Below are 6,122 nucleotides of genomic sequence, written 5' to 3'. Positions count from 1 at the left end.
GTCAAGACTGGCGACCCAGCTCGCGCTCGCCAGCGCATCAGGGCTTCCACATTCCCTTCCACTCTCTCACGCCCCCTCCTGGTAGCTTAGTCGCGCTTGCGCAGAACAAGACTAGCTCTCTTTCTTCGCCAACCCACCACTCCACCGCCCGCTTCTCTTCCTTTCCCCGCCCCACAACACTGAGAGCTCACCAATCATGGGGAGGGAGGGGTTGAGCCCCCTCGGTCCGATTGGACGTCTGCCGCTCCCAGTCAGGCCACACCCACTTCTCCTCCGGGAGCCCCACCAGGCTTGGACAAGTCAGGGATGGGCATGCGCCTGGATGACTGCTTGGTCACTTTCCCCACCTTTGTCTTTCTTGATGCGCACGCTCCAAAGGAAAAAAAGAGGAGGAGTCGAAAGGCGAGAAGTGCCCGGTGCGCACGCGCTGAGCTTTACAGTACACGGGCAGGTAATGACTATCTCTGTGATATACATTGAAAAGCTAGAGTCATCGCCTTGAGGACATTTCTGATATGATGAAAGGTTAAAGAATAACCTGAAGGCGATATCAAACAAATTCAACTTAGATTAGCACACATATGATATTTACATGTTGAGGAAATTAAAAATAGGAAAAATTGTCATGAATTAAGGGGAGTAGCAGGAAAACTTCCATTTCCTGAATCAAGAAGTTAAATAGAAGTAAAACAGTGCAGTCACAGGTGTCTATCACTTAGAAAATATTCAGCCCCCTTCCCCCACTATGCTCCAATCGCTGTGCTGGGGATACAAACACAAGACAGTTCCTAAGGTCAAGGAATGTACACTATATGGGGCAAGGGCAGACGATTAAATATATAGAGTTCGACTGAATATGTAATAATAGAGATAAAGGCTAGATATAGAGGAGAATACTAAGGAGACAATGGTTAGTTGTTCTTTGGAGTGGTCAGGGAAGACCCCACAAAGGTCTAGATATCATTTTTTCTTTTTGAGAGGTTTTTGCGATAGGGTGCTTGAGCTCACCAGAAACACAGAGACAGAGAGATAGAAAGTGAGAAATCACACACACACTCACACACACTCACACACACACACACACACACACCACGGATGGCCATGCTGCAGTCCCTTCTCCATTCTCCTCTTGGGATCTTGGGCAAGCACGCACATGCTCCCAGAGTGAGTTTAAGACCGCCACCGGGTCTGGACTCAAACCACGGTGGACTTTGGGAGTCCAGCAACATAGCTATTACACCAACTGCTGAGATTTAGAGGCCAGCAGATGGCATAACATTTATGTCGTTTTACTCCCATACAGCTGACGTGGTTCGAGTCTCTAGACCCTGCAGCTTGAAACTCAGGCCAGGCTGTACTTGCCTGCCCTAAATCCAGAGAGGAAAATGGAAGAGAAGGGATGCAGCATAGTCATCCCCTAGGGGGGTGATTTCTTACTTTTTGTCTTTCTGTCTCTATGGCAAGTGCACACAGCATGTAGCAAAAAATTGTTTTTTAATTCCGGTGATTTTTTAAAATAATTATTTTATTTACTTATTATTTTTTTCACATGAGTTTTGCCAGAGAAAGACAGGGGCGGGGGGGGGGGGGGGGGGAAAGCAAGCCAACAGGTCCAGGACTCAAACTGTGGTCAGTCATGTGGGAATTCCAGTGCCCTAACCACCACGCCACCTGCTGGCTTCACAAAAATCTCTCTTAAAAAAAGTAAGTGCTGGGGTCAGCAGGTAGCCTTGTGATTAAAGTGTTAGTCTCCCACATGGTGTGTGTGCAAGTGTCCCCAAAATCTCAAGAGGAAAATGGGGGAGAAGGGATTGTGGCATGGCTATCTGCCAATGGAAGGGGTGATTTCTTGCTTTCCCTCTGTCTCTCTGGCAAATGCAGATGAAAAATCACACCAGGTACATGTATGTGCCTGCTCAAAATCCTGAGAGGAGGTCTGAAAGAGAAAGGATTGTGGCATGGACAACCCCCCTGGCGAGGGCAGTGATTTCTCACTTTCCATCTCTCTCGCTCTTTCTGGTGAGCACACACACCCTATAGCAAAAAGAAAAAAAAAAAAAAGAAAAACGTTGACTAGTTTATACCCTTTTCTTCTGCATTTGCTGCATTTGTGTTTAAAGTTTATTCAGTTCTGATTTGAAAAAAAATGACACATGGGCATGGCACAAAATTCAGAAGGTCCATCATAGTACATGGGAAAAGTAGTCTGTCTTTCTCTCTCCTGGCCATCTGTTTCCTCTTCCCAAAGCTAAGTACTTTCCGTCTATGCATCCTTCCAAAAATAATCTATTCTGTATTAAAACTTAAGTTTAGGGGCCGACAGGTGGCGTGGTGGTTAAGGCGCTGAACCACATGGCCAATCATGGTTTAAGTCCCAGGCCTAAAGGTTTGCTTTTTCACTTTCCCTTTCTCTTTCTCTCTGGTCAAATTTTTAAAAATAATAAATAAAATTAAATAAAAAATTATTTTTGGGTATATTTATTTAAATGTATTTTATTTATTTATTATATAATTTGACCAGAGAGGGACAAAGAGAGAAAGTGGGAAAGTAAGCTGCCACATCTAGGACTTGAACCATTATTTATTAATTTATCTTTTATAATTTGACCAGACGGAGGCAGAGAAAGAAAGAGAGAAAGTGAGAAAGCAAGCCACCAGGTCCAGGACTTGAACCGTGGTCAACCATGTGAGAGTGTCCAGCACCTTAGCCACCATGCCACCTGCTGGTCCCCTGGCCTCAGTACTTTTTAAAACAAAATAAAACAAAACAAAAAAACTTAAGTTTAGAGAACAGTCGGCTTAATGGCTATGTCACTAGACTCCCATGTAGTTGACCACGGTTTGAGTCCTGGACCCAGTAGCTTAAACTCACGCCGGGCACATGTGCGTCCAAGATCTGAGAGGAGAATGGAGGAGAAGGGATTGCGGCGTGGCCATCCCTCCTGGGAGGTGATTTCTCACTTTATCTCTGTCTATCTTTCTGGCTAGGCAGGCACACACCCTATAGCAAAAACCTCTCCCCCAAAAAATAAATAAATAAACTTACATTTTAAAAAAACCATCACTAGATACATTGTTCATGTTTAAAAGATAGTAAGCCTTGCCAGATGGTGATGAGCCAAGAGCATGAGACTGGATTATTCTGGTTTCTGTCTGGGAAGGAAGCTCACTGGCTTAATTATCTCTCTCTTTGTTAAAAGAATTATTGATTTAATTTTATTTATTATTGTTATTATTATTCAACTTAAGCAGAGAGACAGAGAGAGTGAGAAAGCAAGCCTCTAGGTCTGAGACTCTAACTGTGGTCAACCATATGGGGACATGAGCGCTCTCCAGAGAGATAGAAGCAGAAAGCAAAAAATCACCCCCCAGGGGGATGACCACACCCTAACCCCTTCTCCTCCATTCTCTGGGAATTTTGGGTGTGCGCGCACACGCACACACACATGCGACTGGCATGAGTTTTAAGCCACCAGGTCCAGGACTCAAACCGTGGTTGACTACGTGGGAGTCCAGCAATGTAACCATTACGCCATTTGCTGGTTCCTCTTTTTTTGAGAGAGAGGTTTTTGCTATAGTGCATATGCACTAGCTGGAGACAGAGAGACTGAGAGCAAGAAACCACTCCCCACCCCACCCCCCACCCAGGGAGGATGGCCACGCTGCAATTTCTCCTCCTTCATGCTCACCTCTGGATTTTGGACACTTACGCACATACCTAGCAGTTGGCTATTTGGGATCTGGCTACCTATGTGCTCCCCCACTGTTATCTCTTCTTTTTAAAAATTATTTAATTTTACCTATTGTTATTATCATTATTTTAATTTGACCAGAGAAAGAGAGAAAGGGAAAGCGAGAAAACAAGAAAGCAAGCTCCCAGGTCTACCTATGTGGGAGTCCAGCACCTTAACCACGATACCATCTACTGGTCCCCATTATCTCTTCTAATCAAGATTGTCTTCATTGCCAGCAGGTGGCTGGTGGTTAAGACACATGACTAACTGCAGTTTGAGTCTTGAACCTGGTGGCTTGCTTTTCTCACTTTCCCTCTTTCTCTTTCTCTGGTGAGCACACATGTTCTGTAGCAAAGTAAAAAATAATAATGATGATAAGTAAAATTTTAAAAAGAGATTGTCCTAGGGTCGGCCTCATGACCACATGGTTAAGGGAGCTGGATACCACTGGTTGGATACTGTTCAAATCCCAGCTCCAGTGGCTTGAAAAACATACTGGGCATGTCTGTGTGCATGCCCTAAATCCCTCCAAGATGGCGAAATGGAGAAGGGATTGAGGCATGACCATGCCCCATTGGTGAATGCTTTCTCCCTCTCCCTCTTTTTTTTTTCTCTGTCTTTCTAACCAGTGCATGCACCCTCTGGCAATCAAAAGGGGGAGGGACTGTCCTAAAGGCCTATTTGCAAGAAATTGTTTTCAAGGACCAGAAACTGGCATCTCACTGGAAGAATCTCTCTGAAGAGCTGTTTTGCTGAATCATACTTCTTTCTCTTCTAGTGACAAGGTCTTGTTAAATTGCCAGCCTGTCATGTACCTGGACTATAGGTGCATGCCACCATAACCAGTTAAATCCTTTCTTTTTATTTAAAGAATTATTTTATTTAATTTTATTTATTTTTAAAAATTTGACCAGCAAGCAAGAGAGAAAGAAGGAAAGTAAGAAAGCAAGCTACCAGGTCTGAGACTCGAACCACGGTCAGCCATGTGGGGCCCACACCCTGAACCCACAAGCCACCTGCCGGCCCCTAAATCCTATTTTTTTTAACTTGAATTTTAAAATAGGTCTTCAATAATTCTTTAAAAATAATTCTTTAAAAAAACACAATTATTTAAAAATAAAAATAAATAGGTCTTCAATTCTCAATACTTCTGTAGATCCTGTTTCCTATATCTTACACATTGATGTTACCTGCTGGTCCCCTTTCAGTGTTGGAATTTTCTTACTGTTGTATGACCGTTTAACCAATGGGTCGTTCCCAAAAGGAATAATACGCTGCCATCAAAAGTGATAACAGGGGCAGCTCCATGTGCAGCAGTAACCAGATTTCGCACAATGACCATGTTTCCGATCCCCAGCCTGATCAGCCTGAAACACAACTGGGCACAAATGTGAGTGCCCAGAATCCAGTGGGCTGGAGGACTGGAGAAAGGAGATCACAGTGTAACCAGACTCTTTCTCTTTCTCTCTCTCCCCTCTTCCCTCCCTCTCACATGCATGCACTCTATTCTGAATAAAGAGAAATAGAAAAAAAGTAGTGGGCAAATCTGGAGCCTACCTGCCAGATCTCATATGGCAACAGTTCAAATCCCAGTCCCGGCAGCTTGAAAAACATGCCAGGTGCATATGCATGAGCGTCCAAAATCCCAAAAGGAGAGAGAAACAGAGGAGATGGGATTGCAACATGACCGTTCCCCACGGTGGGGGAGGGGTCTCTTTCTCTGTCTCTGGTGAGCACATGAACCCTCTGACAACTAAATAAAGAGAAAGAACAAAAGTGAAAGCAAGTATACATTAAATAGCTTTAATGGAAAGCTGAGCTATGGTTGAATTTTAAAAAACAGGTTACAGGGGCCAGCAGGTGGCCTGGTGGTTAAGGACTCCCACAGGGCTAACCACGGTTTGAGTCCTGGAGCTGGTGGCTTGCTTTCTCACTCTCCCTCTCTATCTCTGTCTCCCTCTGGTCAAATTGAAGACTAATAATAAATAAAATTAAATAAATAATTATTTTTTAAAAGCCCCCAAAAAAGGTTACAAAAGAGTATGATCGGGGACAGCAGATGGCATAGCGGTTATGTTGCAGGACTCCCACACGGCTAACCGCAGTTTGAGTCTCAGACCTGGTGGCTTGAAAATCACGGTGGGTGTGCATGTGTGCATGTCTAAGATCCCATTGCGTCATGGCCCTGGGGGGTGATTTCTCACTTCACCTCTCACTGTCTTTCTCACTCCAGGGCGAGTGCATGTGCCCTAAAGCAAAAAACCTCTTAAAAAAAAAAAAAAATAGAAATGTGGTAAATAATTTTTCCGAGTGTGTTTGTATGGGTGTTTTAAGGGAAGATTATCTTGTGATTGTTGTGAGTAGCCGGTAGGGGGGAGAAGACATGCC

This window comes from Tupaia chinensis, unplaced genomic scaffold (assembly GCF_000334495.1).
Source record: "Tupaia chinensis unplaced genomic scaffold, TupChi_1.0 Scaffold000330_1, whole genome shotgun sequence".
Lineage (NCBI taxonomy): Eukaryota > Metazoa > Chordata > Mammalia > Scandentia > Tupaiidae > Tupaia > Tupaia belangeri.
The sequence above is the reverse complement of the archived record's forward strand: the minus strand, read 5'-3'. Positions refer to the sequence as shown.